At 37.0% G+C, this 14,360-nt stretch overlaps 1 pseudogene; it reads right to left on the bottom strand.

The window, feature by feature from the left end:
- Positions 1-281: 281 nt before the first annotated feature.
- Positions 282-796, bottom strand: LOC127214992 (vomeronasal type-1 receptor 95-like; annotated as a pseudogene).
- Positions 797-14,360: the final 13,564 nt, after the last annotated feature.

Below are 14,360 nucleotides of genomic sequence, written 5' to 3'. Positions count from 1 at the left end.
GGCAGCAAAGATACATTAGTTCTTTTGAAGAAATGTACCTAATTTGTTGTCACACGTCCCACGAGTTCTGAGAAAATCATTTTCACAATCTGTAATTAAAGCCACTTCTTAAGGGTTCCTAGCTGTAGATTTCTATGCCATTGTACTTTGCTTAGATCTCTCTCAAATAAAGACTGTGAGTGACCAGGATTACTGTTTAAGAATATAAACATATTTAAAGTGCTTTGGTTGGATTTTGTCTTACCCACAATATTATAGGACTCAGAACTTTTTCATGCTTATTAAACAGGTAAATGAGAGAGATAGTTTCTTGATTTCTTCCACTGAATGTGAGAACACTCAGTCATAAGTCCATCCCTGTGAATTAGCACAAGGGGGCTGAAGATTGCATATCCAAGAACCAAAAGTTCTCAAATAATATTATCTCAGAATTGTTTCCTAAAGAGAGACTTAAAAATAGAGAGAAAGCACAGTCAGTCTAATAGAAGAAAACAAAACAGAGCATCAACAGGAGTACACTCTGAGCAGCTCTCAGCTCTGGGGGCATTCTATAGAGAAGCTTGGAGTTCTGAAGGTAGAGGACATGATGCTTATGGAGAAGTACCATTTAGCCACTGGCCCCTCCCATGGCACCCTGAAACACTGCATCTCTCAGGACCATGAGAGCAATCCACTTTGTTTTCTGACTTTCTAGCATAAAATAACAATAGTTGCAGTCATTTTTAAGCTGTGATGTATTCAGGTTAATACTTGTGATGGAATGGATTCCAGATGGACAAAATCTTGAAGCAATCATTCTGAACTCAGGAATGAGACAGAAATTTCCATTTTGACCCTTTCTTTTTATATTGTGCTCAAAATACTAGATAGTTGGAATAACATGGCAAGAGAAAGAAACTAATGGGTTACAAACAGGGATATAAGAAGTCAAATTACCACTATTTGTAGGTGATATGGTAGTATGCATTAGAGATCCAAAAATTCTAACAGAAAAATATCTAGAAATACTAAATTTAGCAATGTGGAAGAATGGAGAGTCAATTCACATGAGCCAATAGATTTTCTACATACCAACAACAGGCACACAGAGAAGGAGATCGTGAACACCCATTCACAATAGACTAAGAGAAAATAAAATATCAAGGAATAAACATTATTTAAAAAGTAAAAAACCTCTATAAAGAAAACTGTAAACCTGTAGAGGAGTGGTTCTTAACCTGTGGGTCACAGATTCTTTCACAGTGCCTACCTAAGACCATCAGAAACACACAGATACTAACATTATGATTCATAAGAATAGCAAAATTACACTCATGAAGTATCTATGAAAATAATTTTATGGTTGAGGTCACCATAACATGAGGAACTTTATTAAAGAATTGCATCATTAAGAAGGTTGAGAAGATTGTTCTAGAGAAAGAGAGGGAAAAATACTAGAAATCCTGTGCACATGTATCATGAAAAATGAGCATTTTGCCAAAATCTATTTACAGATTTAATATAATCCAAATCAAAATCTTAATCTCCTTCTTTACAGAATAAAAATAAATAAATAAAATTATCCTAAAATTCACTTGAAACTAAAAAAGTCAAGTCACAGTTCTAGAAGACAAGACAAAACAATCCTAAGCAAAAAGAACAATATTGTAAGGATTATCATTCCATGTGTTCAAATATACTACATAGTCATAATAAAATAAAATAAAAAAACACAGTGCTACACAAAAACAGATATGTAGACCAATGGAACAAATTCAAAGACCCAACCATGAGAACAACATAACTTTATTTAATATTTGAAAAATATTTAAAAACATATATTGGAGCAAAGAAAACTTCTTCAACAAATGGTTCTGGGAAAATTGGATGTCCAATTGCCCAAAAACTAACTCCAAATAGATCAAATACCTAAACATGAAGCCTGGCATGTTGAAACTGTTAGAACATCTTCCCAGTATAGGTGTAGGACAGGACTTCCTAAATAAGGCTCTATTTGCTCAAGAATTAAGGTCAACAAATAACAAATGGATTTCATAAAACCAAAAACTTATGCATACTTAAAAAAGACATAATCAGATAAAAAAAAAGAATTCAAAGAATGGAAGAGAATCTTTGCCAGCTGTACATCTGACAGAGAATTAAAATTCAGACTATAAAAATAATTCAAAGAACAAAGAGTCAAAAATCAAATAATCTCTTCAAGAAATAGGCCAGGGACCTAAACAGGAAGTTCTCAAAAGAAGAAAACAAAATCGCTAAGAAATATTTCAAAAGATATTCATCATTCCTTGCAGTTTAGGAAAATGCAAATCAAAAAACTTTGAAATTTTATCTCACTATGGGCAGAATGGAAAAAATCAGCAAAAGAACCAACAACAAATGTTGAAAGAGAAGTGGGGGGAGGGGCATTCAGTGTTGGTGGAATGGCAAACCCATGCAGCTGCTACAGAAATCAGTGTGGAGAATTTTCATAAAATGAAAATCAATCTACCATGCAACCCAACAATACCATTCTTTGGCATCTGCCCAAAAGACTTCATCTCATATTTTCTACTTAATTTCTTAGTCATGTCCATTGCTACTATATTCACAACTGCTAGGAAATTGAAACAACATAAAAGTCTTTCAACCACTGGATATATAATAAAAATTTGGCACATAAACACTATGAAATTTCAGCTGTAAAGAAGAAAATGAGATCATGAACTTCGTAGATAAGTGGACTGAACTGGAAAAGATCATATTGGGTGAGGTAACACAAACCCTGAAACATAAATGTCACACATGTTCTCTTTCATTGGAGGCTTCTGGCTTCACATTTTCAGACTTGAATACATAGTCTGGAATAACTTTAGAAACCATAAGAAGAAACAGGACCATTGCTAGGATAGGGAGTATAAGAAATAGAGAGGCAGATAGCAGGATACAAATGACCTGATCAGGGAAATAGAAAAGGGTGGGAGATGTAGGTAAATACAGAAGGTGGGTAAAAGTGATATGACAGGAAAAAGAAAAGGAAATGCTCTGGAGGGGTTGCAGGGTGGTAAATACAAAAGATGTCTGGAAAAGCCATAAGGAATCTGTCTTAGGGTTCTTATTGCTGTGAAGAGACGCCATGACCACAGCAACTCTTATAAATGAAAACATTTCATTGGAGTGGCTTGCTTATAGTTTCAGAGCTTCATTCCATTATACAAATCAGGTGGGACATGGCAGCTGATGCTAAAGAAGTAGACGAGAGCCCTACATATTGCAGGCAACAGGAAGTCAACCGAAACACTGTGGTATCCTGAGCAAAGGAAACCTAAAAGCCTGACCCCTCAATGACATACTTCTTCCAACAAGGCCATACCCATTCCAACAAAGCCACACCTCCTAATAGTGAAACTCCCTAAGAGATTATGGGGACTGATTACATTCAAACTACCACAGAGTCATATTATTAATTATTTACCTTTTAAAAATTTTATAAACACTTCGATGTATAAATGTACATACATAGCTTTAACAACATTTTCTAATCTGGGCTGCCAATGCTCTATCTAAAAACCAAATACCACCTTTAAGAAAATATGAAACATAAGAAACCCTTTTTTTTGAGTTGTTGGCCTGGGGTTAACCTAGAGATTCCCCAGACATACAACTTATTTCTGTTGTGCTTGCTTTCTCTCCAGAAGTGAAAGTCTATTATGGAAGACACCATATTCTTTAGTAACGGGGCCCAGAGACCTCTGAGCTGGAACTGTTCTGAGCTGGAACTGTTCTGATTGCCTCCTTCCTGAGGACTAGCTTTCAAGGTAGAAGAAGGTACCATGCAAACTCCCAAAGAAAGAAGGTAACCAACATTTCTACTCAGCAATGATGCCTATGAACCGTATCAGTGAGCAGGATATTACAACAATCCTAAGGGTGCAATGGTGACCTACATACTCACATATGACCCACATAGAGAGTAACCAACAACTCTCTAATTGGATTTAAGAGTAGAACAATGAGAGTGACATCATGGCTATTATTGGAAACCCAGCTAAATACCTGAGGCTACTGACATCGTAGATCTTGGATGAAAACCTACAATCAACACTTTACTAAAACAGAATAATCCCTAACTACATTCTAAACATTTATCTTTATACACAAAAGTAAATATAGTCTCCGATCCTCATCAATGAAATTTTCCACAACAGAAAGACCATTACAGAAAACCACAACCAATCAAAATGCACAGTTGTGGAGCCCATTCCAAATGGATAAATCTCCAAAACATTCCCATACCTCTGGCTCAGGGAAAGTTGTAGAAGAGAGGTCAGAAAGAGTGTAACAGCCAGAGGACCACAGGGTGTTCTGTAAGATTCTGTCTCCTTGTAATGTCAGAAGCTACACCAATAAAGTCTCAACAACATGACTGCCCTAACATGTAAGTAAGGCTGACAAGAACAGACATGCCAGAGTAAAAAGGGAAAAGTCTGTATGTCCTCCACCATACACAAAGAACTAAATGCCCTAAGGGATGCTAGAACAAGAGGGGTAATCTTCCCCAGGAGAGAGCACACCAACTAGTTATTCAATTACCAAATGATCAGCCCTGAAAACACACACAAGTAACATTATGTACACTGAGCAGCTTACACTTAGAAAATATACATATATACATATACATGACCTAACTTAATAAAAAAAAAGGGGGGCCATCCCCCTGAATATGGGTCTCAGCCAGAAGGACTGAGCAGTCTAAGAGACCTCAGACAGTGGAGCCAGGATGTATCCCTGGTGCACAAAAGGACTTTGCAAACATATCCCCCATGGAGGGATAACTGCCTTAATCTAGAGACAGGAGAGAAGCCCTAGTCCCTACTTCACATGACCTGTCAGAGCTACATGACCCCAACTGGATGGCATTCCCCTACATATGGAATTGGGGTGGGGGAATGGGAGGGGAGGGTGGTTAGAGTGCATGTGAGAGGGCAGAGAGGGTAAAAGGGAGGGAAGGAGGGAGGGAGAGATGGAGGGAGGAAGGGAGGGAAGGAGAGGGAACTGGGATCGACATGTAAAATAATAAATTAAATTAAAAAAAAATGCTTTGACTCCAAAATTTAAGTTGAAGGACAAGTTACTGAGGAAAAGGATTTCTATTTTTGTTTCCACAGAAAATGAAAAGATGTGGATTCCTTCCAGACTAATGTGGTTTGATCACGCCAGACCGCCTGAAACAGAGTATAAGGTGAGCCTACATTCAAAACAGCTGGACAAAGCAGCCCTACAGACTACAGCCAGGATTTCTGAATCTTCTTCGAATCCCCCATGACAGCGCCCCTTACCAGCAGGAAGTAGTTTGGAAAGAATGACACCCAAATTCCCAAATATTGTGTATAAATGTTTGTTTTCATTTAATTGGACTTTGTTACATAAAATAAAATAATAAAATAAAAAGGGGGGGCCATGAGTTTAAAAGAGAGTGAGGAGGCATATATGGAAAGGTTTACATAGAAAGAGAAGAGAGAAATTATGTCAGTATGTTACAATCTCAAAAATAAAAGGGAAAATTATTTTGAAATTAAAACAAAAGTTATAAGCAACAAAAAATACAATGAGCTTTAAGGAAAAAGTTTATATTTATTTCTATGTAACAAAATAACCCTGAAGCACACAAAGAGATGTCTGACAAATTACCTGGAGAAATACAATCACCATAGGTGTAAAAAAAAAAAAAAAAGTAGCAACATCTTTCTCATTCACTGGTTCCTAAACAAAACAAATGATGCTGACATGAGTTAATAATCAGAAAGAATTTAAGAGAAAGCAATAGCAAGATTAATTTTGTGTTTGTAGCTTGGCCCAGACCTAGAAATTACAGCATGAAAAGTAGAGCAAGAGGAACTCACTCCCCTTGATACCATAGCTCCTCTTGGCCATATACCATAAAGGACTTGTTCATGTGTGAATCAGGAGATGTCATTAGTGAATCTGTAGCTCAGCATTTTCAAAATCCAAAGGTGGGAGAATAAGAAGGACAGAGTGTCCATCACAAAAAAGAAATTTATAAGGGAAGCCGACAAGAGGGCTGTTGGTAAAGGTGCTTCATCAAGCCTTTTGACCTCAGTCTAGTCACTAAAAATCCACATAGTAGAAACTAGTTGCCTAACTGCTGCACATATGTGAACACACATGAACACATGTACACACAGATACACAAATAAATTAAACTTTTAATTAAATAAACTTATAAGGTAGTAAAATCAAGCAAAACAATAAAAAATAAACAATACAAATCTCAAGAATGTAACGCTAATATATGAGCTGTCTCAAAGACTAGTACATGAAATCATTTCATGTAAATAAAATTTCCTAGGCTGGGGTAGATTCAATGACACAGTGTTTATCTAGTGTTACAGGTACTTAGTTTGGCCATCTAACTGTATTGACTGGGATAATTGCTAAGGGGCTGGGCATCTGGATGTGTGGTCAGGCAGCAGGCATGGGCTACAACAGCTTAGGTTCTGGCATATTGTTCAGTCTTCCAGCAGCTCCAGGTAATGTGGGGCATGTTGGATTAGCTAGGAATTAAAGTTAAAAGAAATTAAAACTCTGGAAGAGAAACCATGAGACAAAGTAACCTAAGAAAGCAAATCTCTACAGTTCTGGAGAGTTCTGGGCACTCATCATACTTCTTCCTCAAATCCCTCAGCTTCAGCAACACCACTTGCCCAGTGTTCTGAGCTTAGCCTAAACTGTGCAGAATATCCTGAGTTGCCCCTGTTGTCCCATCATCATGTCTACTTCTGTTGGTCACCCAAGGTATAAATTAAAAAGTGCTCTGTGACACTTCCCCCGTCCTCACAGTTAAAAGAATTGCCTGAACTCTCAAAGCATTATTAGCGACAACATACTCACTTCAGCTTATGACAACAGAAATCTGAAGCAGACCCACATTTCAAGGGAACCACATAGCATCCAAGTGATTCGATTTACACATTGGCAGGCATCACCAAAATAGCATTAATCATGAATAGAATACCTTTTAAGAGAAAAAATAAGCATTATCCCAGATGTCCCCAAAGGAATCATTGTTTTTGCTGAGACCTAAGTGAAGGTGTCAATAACTTGCTAATCCCACAATAATCATTAATTGCTTAAAAATATGTCATTCTCCCAATTCATGACTATTATAAACTATATGGTTTAGATGCCCTAAAACTCTAATTTTGAAGCCCTAGTTCTAAATCATTAGCTGTGAAAAGATCAGGTGTTTGGGTATAGATGAGAAAATGATGGTGGATTCCCCTTGAAAGAATTATAACTCTTTAAAAAAAGAGAAGAAAAGTCCTAAAATTCTTCTTCACACTATGCTAGAAATTAGCAAGAACTGACTGGGAAAGCACCTTGACTTTGGGTGATCAAGTCTTCACAACTCAGAGACATATGTGCATTTTTATGGTAGCATGAAAAAGGATGCTTAAAGCCTAGCGGATCAATCTCTGGACACCAGCAAGGATCTGCAGTAATGTCTATGAAACACTCAGTAAGGAAGGCAACAGCAGCAGCAGCAGAAAAGTGGATGGCAGTCACCAAACAAGCAGAGGGATAGTGCTCTTCAAAGGCCAATAGATTTCGAAACCAATTTCCACTAACAGTTAACAAATACTTAGGTAATGATGATAAGTGCAGAAAAGTCAGCTTCTTCTGCAATTCTCAATATATAACTTAGACACGAAACCTGCAAGCAGATAAATATGGGCAACACATGGTTATAGTGTTTCTCCATCTCCTTTGGGCATAGAAGCAAATGATTTTGATGGTTATGAAAACTTCGCAGGGTTAACTATCAATAGTGAAATAAAGTTTCTGTACCTTAATAAAGGGATAACTATATGCATTGAATTCACATTTTTTTTTTCTACACAAGACACTTAGAGGAAAAGGATGAGTGTGCTGATAGTTCGCTTTTATTCGCATCTCTCTATATAATGACTGACGGCTGTCTTTAACTCTGATGTCTGGCTTTCCCACATTTGGCATTCGCTGTGAGTAGCTGTATATCAAGGGGAATGACATGGCAACTGATCTATTGAAAATGGGTAGCAAAAAAAAAATCAATACATCAATATTTAACAATACAAATAAGTGAGCCTTCTTAATCAGCAGATTCTGTATTCTCTAACCAGTATCAAAGGCAGAATATTTGGAAGAAAATAATGTGTCTATATTGAACATGTACAGACTTTCTTCTTGACATTATTCATTCACAATGCAATATGATAAATGGTTTCATTGTATTCACATCAATACTTAATATTTAGGTGTGAGCACTGTAAAGATGATTGAAAGCCTAAAGGAAAATGTATACAAATTATACAAAAATACTTTAGCACCTCATTTTATACAAGGGACTGGAGCACATTGGAACCCATCACCCACAGATACAAGGGGACTAGGCTTTGCACAGCAGCACCCCTCCAAGCAGTCCCCAACAGTGATAGTTGAAAAGTCATATCCCCTCCGCTCATGAGCATGCATCTAGCATCAGCACGTCATGTCACAGAGTGAAAACATTAAGTAAGAGCATGCCAACTATCACATCATTAGGATTACTTAGTAATTCCCATATCCCATTTAATTCAAGCAATTCTTGGATATTGGTGACAAGTCTGCTGTTTGCAACCAAATTTTCTTTGAGAGTTTTATGCAGCCAGGATGTGTGGATGATTCAGTGTGTTCTTACTTTTAATGAAACTGATCTTTGAATATTAATTTGCCCCAAGAGTTATATTCAAATACATTAGCTTCATCTGTGTCACTCACCTGTTCCAAAAACAGCTCAAAAATGAATTATTCAATTCAAAATTTCTTATTCAGACTTGATTAAACTCATAGGTCATATTTTTCAATAGCAATTAATGGAAATTTTGAGTCAAGAAATTGATTAAAATACATGATCCTTCTAGATATAAAGCAATGAATTTGGAATTATCTTTCTTCAAAATAAAAATAATGGAAATTTTTGAAGTATTTGAACATTATTTGTCACAAATTCAAGTGAAATTTATGCTTATATATTGTAATGCAACTATGAAATAGATTTCATATGTCAATAGAATTATATGTCAAAACTGTTGGAATATACCTTGTGATATACTACCCAAAGGCACATTTATTAGAACTCGCTCTTTGTTTATAGATATTTGTCTCAGGAAGTTGATTTTTTTATATACTTCTACTGTCTATGAATTTAGTGACTTCACTCCAATTTATTTAGTTCATATAAAACAGTAAAGGGTATCAGAAATATACAGAAGATAAATCAGCTACCAGAGCATTGGTGTGAGTACCTTTCACCATCAACACAGCCATTCAAGTGCTAAAAATGTTATTTTAAAAAATATACATCCTAAAATCCATTGTAATGGAATACAGCAAATGGCAAATAACTATTCAAGAAAATATAATAAATCTTGGTAAGACTGCCAAAAGTCTAAAGCATTAAGCCAGGATTTGCTCATATCCCCTGTAACTTATCTCAGACCCCAAATCAGAATGTTGGAAGATTTCATGTAGGCATAAGCAGCCAAGGTGATTAGGATCCATGTCTACCAAGCTACTTACCAAAGACAAAAACAATCAAGAGACATGTATAGTCCATTTACACTATAAATATAGAATACCCACTTTATCATCACAATCATATGCAACACGCTCCAAGAAAACCTAGATCTGGGCAGCAAACATAATGGATAGCAGCTCAAGAAAAGATGGAGACAGCTATAGGTAAAGTAGCTCTGGCTTCCTTGAGTCACATGACCAACCTAGCAGCCACCTACTTACAGAGCTCTTAGAAGAGGAAAACAAATATTTTTTTTTTTAATTCTTTTAGGTAGCCGGAAGCATTCATAACTAATTCACCAACTATAATATCACGAAGAGAAGATGGTGTTTGCAATTTGACAGGATAGTCTGAGGTATCATTTAGAAGAACATGTAGAAGGTGGCAATGTTGTTCAACTGCATTCACCTAAGATCCACATTAAAATTCACCTGCAGTATGGCTGCCACTATGGCCACTATTACAGTGCAACAACAGTAATTCTCTCAAAAATACTTTCAGGTTCTCTCTGCACATACATGATGGTGCCTAACCCTTCCTGCTTGTCTTTAAGCCTCTTAGCTTGTAGTTTAAAGTTTCATAATGGTCTAAAAGTCACTTTCAATTTGATCAGCAAGCTGAAAAAAACACTTTACAGTTGATAACAGAACATGTTAAGTGACTTTCCTGTTTAAATTCTTAAGAGCAATAAACTCTGAGTGCAGCCCTTAAACTAGATTCAGTAGTACTAAACTCTGAGCTTTATAGAAATGCAAATGTGGTGCTGGGGATAATAAAGTGCTTTCCACAGCAAACATGAGAACAAGAGTTCAGTACCTATGCATATGTTTGGCATATGTATGGCAGCATGACAATAATCCCTGTTCATAGGAGGGAGAGTCAAGGGATTCTCAGAGTACAGTCAGGGTTCAAGTAAGAGGCTCTGACTCAGTATAAGGTAGAGCTCCATCAAGATTGACACCCAGCATCAACTTCTGGATTCTATAACTCTCTCTCTCTCTCTCTCTCTCTCTCTCTCTCTCTGTGTCTCTCTCTCTCTGTCTCTGTCTCTTTCTCTCTCTCACCACAAGTATACATATGCAAAAAAGAGAAGGTAAAAAATATACAAACTTTCAGGTCTCCCTGAATGTTCTGTGTTAAGAGTTTGAAAAAGGCTGCCCTATAACACAGAAGGTAATCTGATGGTGCACTTACTTTAGAGCTGTTCTGTCCCCACTTCATTTCCAACAGCCTTGTTTCCCTCTTCTGCTGTGAAAGTCAAGGTCTATAGATGTTATTGAAGACCATCACTGAGCTCATTCATTACTGAGATGATCACTGATGTTCCACTATGGCTCTCAAGAGAGTTTTCACGTAGGCTTCATATATACCCCCAAATCCCACCCTCATAGTATTGAATTATAGACTATCAGCTCCACAAAGGAAGTAGAGTCAAATTTTCTAGTCCAAGTCCCCCACCTCCAACAAAGATCTTTCTTCATTGAATCCATCCTATGCAGTGAGCCTAAACTATTGTTTTCTTTTCATTTACTTCTTTCACTTCATCAAGTAGTCCACAACCTCAACTTGATTATGAAAATCAGTTCTTATTATAAACTTTATCTCAAATGGATGGCTTTGCTTGTATCTAAACTTGACACTGCTTAAATTTCTTTCAGCTTCAGAGTGAATGATGAGAACTGAAACACTCTGGTGTGTAGTACAGTGCTAGAGTTTTGACCTAATTATCTTTTGCTAATAACAGTATAAAATTGTTCTATCCATTTTTAATATATTCTCACAGTAGTGAGGGTTTTTCTGTTTGAAAAAGCTCAATGGGAAATGAAGTCTTTCAAACTTCTCAGTGCGAAGTACCCTCTAACCCCAGTTACCTGTACTAACCTATAATTACATGAATATTCACAATATTGTTTTTATATGGTCTTAACTGTGCATCCCTGAACAAAATTTCAAACAGAATTTGTTCATGTATTTTCCTTTTCTCAGAAAAGTTTTAGATACACGATTTTAATTCTTTGTTAAGATGTCATTCTATGGAAGCCAGCTGTCTGATCAGAGGCCACACTGTTCACCAGAACTCTAGATAGGTAGACTACTTTCACTCTGCCCCTACACTCTCAATGACCTCCCACTCTACTCCCAAATGCCCTTTTCCTTCTTATCACCACAGTTCGGGCTCCCAACTCTGGTGAAAGCCCATTGCTTGACCAAAGGCCATAATGGCCATGGCCATTACAAGTCCAACCCCAACTCACTGCTCAAACACAGACCACACTGGCCAGAAGTCCAGAGAGGAAACAGAAATTATGGAACAAAACACACTTCTATCTCACGAAAACTTAAAAATCAGCACATAGACCTATAATCACCTCAAATCCAGATGCTTAGATGCCAGTGTAAGAACACAATCAGCAACAGTCAGGGAAATATTAGCAGAGCTCATCCATCCTACTACAGCAAGCCCTGAATAGTCTAACAGAGCTAATGCATAAGCAAAAGACCTTAAAACCAACATTATTATGATGATAGAGGTCCTTAAAGAGTAAATAAATAAACTCCATAAAGAAATTGAGGAAAAAGCAAACAGTTGAAGGAAATTAATAAAAACTGTTCAAGACCCAAGAAAGGAAAAAGAAGATGTAAATTGACAGAATTCTTGAAATGGGAAGTCTAGGTAAGTGAACAGGAACTACAGAAGCAAGTATCACCAACAGGATACAAGTAATGGATGAGAGAATCTCAGGCATTGAAGATGCCATTTTCAAAAGGATGGAATCAAGACAAATACATATTACAATGTAAGGTTATGTTCAGAGCTTTAAAAAAAAAAGGCACTGATCTAAGTTAATGTAAATTAGACACAAGACAATATGTTATTCAAATTGGAAAGAATGGAGGCTTTTTTTCCAGGTGTGTCTTTAGGGATGAGGGAAACAGAATAACTGGAGAAAATATGAGATAGTTTGAAGACACATGAGTTTTAGTCTCATAAAAAGCATGTTTAAACAAATACAAGTTAGAAAGCAAAATGAAAAAGACAATTCAATTTATGTAATGAAATATTTAAATATAAACAGCAAAATATATTCAAAACCTATGAGAAAAATGTTTAAGGACTCATAAAGGCTAAGAAGCAGACTTGAATAACAGGCATTCTTCTTACATCCCTGAATATGTTCTCATAAATGCATTTTCTTTACAAATATAGGTTTATGCTTAAACAAATACAAGTTTTTGCATTGGCGTTTATGCAATCTCCAAAAGAAAAAGAAAAAATAAAGAATTGATTTGAGATGGCCAGGGGCTAGATATTCAGCTTCAATGTTCCTGGTTCATTAAGGCTCCCAGGAAAGCATCTTTGAGTATGACTAAAGTCCAGAGGCCACCCTTACCCAGCCAGGACCTGACCTTCACTACATAGGCCAAACCATGCTGAGCAGCTGAAGGCCAAGGTCCAGCAATCAACTGAGCCATATTGCAAACAACTGCAACTTTGAGGGTATTCCACATTGAAAGATGAATTCTTTTTTTAACTTTTTCTCTTAATTAAAATAGAATCGCATCATTTACCTCCTTCTTCCTCCCTCAAAACTCTCCCATGTGTCTTACCCTACTCCAATCCTCTCACCCCTACCCTCCTACTTAAATGTATGGCCTCCTTTATGTAAATATATAAACTCACCGAGTCTCTTTACCTTTCCTGAATGTGTACCTTTTCATGGTGGACCACTTCATAACCAACCAGGGAAATGCTAATTCTCCCTCTCCCAACAGCCCTTTGTTGCTTGTGGTTCTTTGTCTAGAGCTGGGACCCCATGGGGAGCTCTAATTTAGGACTTCCAAAAATCCCTCTGGGTTCTTTAAAAACACTCCAGGGAAAAGCAAGTGGAGTCGTTAAAGGGAAAACACACTCTCAAATCTGCTAAAAGGGTTTAAATCAATCTCAATCTATTAACAGTCCATCTATCTGAGCCAATTTTAACATAAAAAGAAGTGAGAGAGGGCTTGGCCACTGCCCTAAGTGGAATTCTTACAGGGTTCGGCCTAGAGCTCTTTTACTGAGGAATCTCACCTGTACTAGAGTGTAGCAAATAGTAATCATGTGAAGATAAGAAAAGTTTGATCGGTCAGTGACCTTGAAGACTTATTCCAGAGTGATCCAAGGGACACATGCCTATGTACTCTCTCAAGCCAGTTGCTTGGGTGAGTGAGCACATGGGTAGGACAATTTATCCTCAGGTCAAACAAAGGAGCAGAGGCTAAGAGAGGTTCATAGGTTGTGACCTTCAGGTGCCTGGGAACATTAATGAGAACTTTAAAGGTTACTGAACAGATTGGGTTCGTATACCCAAGAACACTCTGCATCACATCTGTACCACTACTGCCCAATTTCCTCATATTAAAATGATCAAATATATTTGTCTATGTATTTCTGACCTCCACAATTTACCACCACTATTCCCCCAAACTCATATGTTAAAATATTAAACCGCAATGATGGCATTAGGAGATGGGACCTTTGAAAGATAACTAGTTCATGCGAGTAAAGGGCTCTGGTACAAGACTAGTGCCTTATGTAAGAACTTGCACAACTTCTCACCTCTAGTTTATTCCTTGTCATGTTGTTCTCTTAGATCTTCCTTTGTCATGAGGATAGAGCCCTTATGGGTGAAATTAAAGCTCATGTAAGAAAAGTAACCAAGAAATTATTTCCCTCTTCCTCCATCTTCCTCCCACATTGTTCCTCTTCCTTTCTCTTTTG

This window comes from Phodopus roborovskii, unplaced genomic scaffold (genome assembly GCF_943737965.1).
Source record: "Phodopus roborovskii unplaced genomic scaffold, PHOROB, whole genome shotgun sequence".
Classification (NCBI taxonomy): domain Eukaryota; kingdom Metazoa; phylum Chordata; class Mammalia; order Rodentia; family Cricetidae; genus Phodopus; species Phodopus roborovskii.
Note: the sequence above shows the minus strand (reverse complement) of the source record. Positions and strands in the feature narration are given on the sequence as shown.